Source organism: Arachis stenosperma, chromosome 7 (assembly GCF_014773155.1).
Source record: "Arachis stenosperma cultivar V10309 chromosome 7, arast.V10309.gnm1.PFL2, whole genome shotgun sequence".
In the NCBI taxonomy this organism is placed as follows: Eukaryota; Viridiplantae; Streptophyta; class Magnoliopsida; order Fabales; family Fabaceae; genus Arachis; species Arachis stenosperma.
The window spans coordinates 34,213,910-34,218,135 of NC_080383.1; the positions used below are offsets into that span (position 1 = coordinate 34,213,910).

The 4,226-nt window shown below is 39.3% G+C and overlaps 1 non-coding gene across 1 annotated transcript; it reads right to left on the bottom strand.

Moving 5' to 3' along the window:
- Window positions 1–3,086: 3,086 nt before the first annotated feature.
- LOC130943025 (small nucleolar RNA R71) lies at window positions 3,087–3,194 on the bottom strand. The gene has a single exon (XR_009071564.1). It is a non-coding gene; the product is annotated as a small nucleolar RNA R71 (small nucleolar RNA).
- Between the last annotated feature and the right edge of the window lie 1,032 nt (window positions 3,195–4,226).

A 4,226-nucleotide genomic window follows, 5' to 3' on the forward strand; every position in this document is an offset into this window, starting at 1 on the left:
TCTTCTATTCAATTCCGCTTGTTCTTTGTCCAAGATATCACTTGTTCTTCAACTTGATGAAGGTGATGATTGTCACGGATCATCACCATTCTCACTCATGAACAAAGTGACTGACAACCACTCTTGTTCTACAAGCATTCGAGGCTTAGTGAATATCTCTTGGATTTCTGATTGCATGATGCATGGTTGATCGCCTGACAACCGAGTGCTCGCCTGACAAATGAGCCAGCCATTCCGTGAGATCAGAGTCTTCGTGGTATAGGCAAGAACTGATGGCGGCATTCAAGAGAATCCGGAAGGTCTAACCTTGTCTGTGGTATTCTGAGTAGGATTCAATGATTGAATGACTGTGACGTGCTTCAAACTCCGAAAGGCGGGGCGTTAGTGACAGACGCAAAAGAATCACTGGATTCTATTCCGGCCGGACCGAGAACCGACAGATGATTAGCCTATGCTGTGACAGAGCATCAGGGACGTATTTTCACTGAGAGGATGGGAGGTAGCCATTGACAACGGTGAAACCCTACACAAGCTTGCCATGGAAAGGAGTAAGAAGGATTGGATGAAGACAGTAAGAAAGCAGAGAGACGGAAGGGAAGGCATCTTCATACGCTTATCTGAAGCTCTCACCAATGATATACATAAGTATCTCTATCTTTATCTTTATGCTTTATTCATCATCTATACCCAATTGAGTCTGCCTGACTGAGATTTACAAGGTGACCATAGCTTGCTTCATACCACCAATCTCCGTGGGATCGACCCTTACTCGCGTAAGATTTATTACTTGGACGACCCAGTGCACTTGCTGGTTAGTTGTGCGAAGTTGTGTTTATGCCATGGTATTGAGCACCAAGTCTTTGGAGCCATTACTAGGGATTGTTTATGTTTTGAAAAGTATTGATCACAATTTTGTGCACCAAGTTTTTGGCGCCGTTGCCGGGGATTGTTCTTGTGTATGGACAACTGACGGTTCATCTTGTTGCTTAGATTAGGCATTTATTTTTTTTTCGAAATTCTTGAAGATGAATTCTAGAGTTTCATGATGATTTGCTGAAATCTGGCTGGCTGTAAAGCCATGTCTAATTTTATTGGACCGAGGTTTCAACTTATCATCACAAGAGCTTGTTGATCTTGCTTTTGGAGCAGTGATCTGCTAAGGCTTGGCTGGCCTTTGGCCATGTCTAGTGTTTTGGACCGAAGCTTTCTTTGAAAGCTTGGCTGGCTGTGAAGCCATGTCTAATTCCTGGACCGGAGTCTTAGACTAGCATTGCACTGATTCCTGGAATTCTCATTAAGAATTTTGATATCTTTTTTTCCACTTAATTTTCGAAAATCACAAAAAAAATTCACAAAAACCATAAAAATCAAAGATATTTGATGTTTCTTGCTTGAGTCTAGAGTCTCATCTTAAGTTTGGTGTCAATTGCATGCATTCATTCATGTGTCTTAAGGATCTTCAAGTAATTCTTGATGATTTCTTACTCTGATCTTTGAATTCTTTTGACTTGAGTGTTTGTGTGTCTCATATAGTGTCAATAGTATACAAACTGCTAAGTTTGGTGTCTTGCATGCATTGTTATTTGATTCTTGTTGCATTTTGATTATTAAAAATCCAAAAATATTTTTTACTTGTGTCTTCTCAAGTCAATAATACAGAGAATTGAAGATTCAGAACATACTGCAGAGGAATTATACAGAAAAAGCTGGGCATTCAAAAATGCCCAGTGAAGAAGGCAGACTGGCGTTTAAACGCCAGCCAGGGTACCTGGTTGGGCGTTTAACGCCCAAAAAGGGTGCATTTTGGGCGTTAAACGCCAGAATGGATACCATTCTGGGCGTTTAACGCCAGGATGGTGCTAGGGGGAAGATTCTGTTTTTCAAATCAAATTTTTTTTCAAGTTTTCAAAGTTTTTCAAAATCAAATCTTTTTCAAATCATATCTTTTCAAATCAAATGTTTTCAAAATTAATTTCTTTCCTTTTTCAAAGATACTTACTAACAATTAATGATTTGATTGAACATTTTTTGCCTTTTCTGTTGAGTAAGGTTTTATGTTTGAATCATATCTTTTCTTGTTAGGCAAGTCATTTATTTTCAAATCAAATCTTTTTAAAATTGTTTTCAAATCATATCTTCTCAATCACATCTTTTTAAAAGCATAACTTTTCAATCATATCTTCTCAATCACATTTTTTTTTTCAAAATAGTTTTCAATCAAATCTTTTTAACTTCTAATTTCAAAGTCTTTTTCAAAAATCACTTGATTTCTTTCTTACTTTTAATTTCGAAAATCAATTAGTGTTTTCAAAAATGTTTTCAAAATATTTTAATTAATTTTCGAAAAATTACTTCCCTCCTTCTCACATCCTTCTATTTATGGAGTACCACTCCTCCTCAATGCACAATTCGAACCTTATCTAATTAAAGTTCGAATTCTTCTTCTCCTTCTTCTTTCTATTTCTCTTTTCCTCTGACACCTCAAGGAATCTCTATACTGTGACATAGAGGATTCCACATTTTCTTGTTCTCTTCTCTTTCATATAAGCAGGAGCAGAGACAAAGGCATTCTTGTTGAAGCTGACCCTGAACCTGAAAGGACCTTGAAGAGAAAGCTAAGAGAAGCCAAAGCACAACTCTCTTTAGAGGACCTGACCGAATTCTTCAAAGAAGAAGAAGACATGGCAGCCGAAAACAACAATAATGCAAACAATGCAAGGAAGGTGCTGGGTGACTTTACTGCACCTACTCCCAACTTCTATGGGAGAAGCATCTCTATCCCTGCCATTGGAGCAAACAACTTTGAGCTTAAACCTCAATTAGTTTCTCTAATGCAACAGAATTGCAAGTTCCATGGACTTCCAATGGAAGATCCTCATCAGTTCTTAGCTGAATTCTTGCAAATCTGTGACACAGTCAAGACTAATGGGGTAGACCCTGAGGTCTATAGACTGATGCTATTCCCTTTTGCTGTAAGAGACAGAGCTAGAATATGGTTGGACTCTCAACCTAAAGAAAGCCTGGACTTTTGGAAAAAGCTAGTCAATGCCTTCTTGGCAAAGTTCTTTCCACCACAAAGATGGAGTAAGCTTAGAGTGGAAGTCCAAACCTTCAGACAGAAGGATGGAGAATCCCTCTATGAAGCTTGGGAAAGATACAAACAATTGATAAGAAAATGTCCTTCTGACATGCTTTCTGAATGGAGCATCATAGGTATTTTCTATGATGGTCTCTCTGAACTATCTAAGATGTCCTTGGATAGCTCTGCTGGAGGATCTCTTCATCTGAAGAAGACGCCTACAGAAGCTCAAGAGCTCATTGAAATGGTTGCAAATAACCAATTCATGTACACTTCTGAGAGAAATCCTGTGAACAATGGGACAAGTCAGAAGAAAGGAGTTCTTGAGATTGACACTCTGAACGCCATTTTGGCTCAGAATAAACTATTGACTCAACAAGTCAATTTGATTTCTCAAAGTCTGTCTGGAATGCAACATGCACCTGGCAGTACTAAGGATGCTTCATCTGAGGAAGAAGCTTATGATCCTGAGAACCCTTCAATGGAAGAGGTGAATTACCTAGGAGAACCCTATGGTAACACCTATAATTCTTCATGGAGAAATCACCCAAATCTCTCATGGAAGAATCAAGAGAGACCTCAACCAGGTTTCAACAACAACAATGGTGGAAGAAACAGGTTTAGCAATGGCAAGCCTTTTCCATCATCTTCTCAGCAACAGACAGAGAATTCTAAGCAGAACCCCTCTGACTTAGCAACCATGGTCTCTGATCTAATCAAAACCACTCAAAGTTTCATGACTGAAACAAGGTCTTCCATTAGGAATTTGGAAGGACAAGTGGGACAGCTGAGCAAGAAAGTTACTGAACTCCCTCCAAGTACTCTTCCAAGCAACACAGAAGAAAATCCAAAAGGAGAGTGCAAAGCCATCAATATGGCCGAATTTGGAGAGGAAGGGGAGGAAGTGAACGCCACTGAGGAAGACCTCAATGGGCGTGCACTAGCCTCCAATGAGTTCCCCAATGAGGAACCATGGGAATCTGGGACTCAAAATGAGACCATAGAGATTCCATTGGACTTACTTCTGCCTTTCATGAGCTCTGATGAGTATTCTTCCTCTGAAGAGGATGAGTATGTCACTGAAGAGCAAGTTGCTAAATACCTTGGAGCAATCATGAAGCTAAATGACAAGTTATTTGGAAATGAG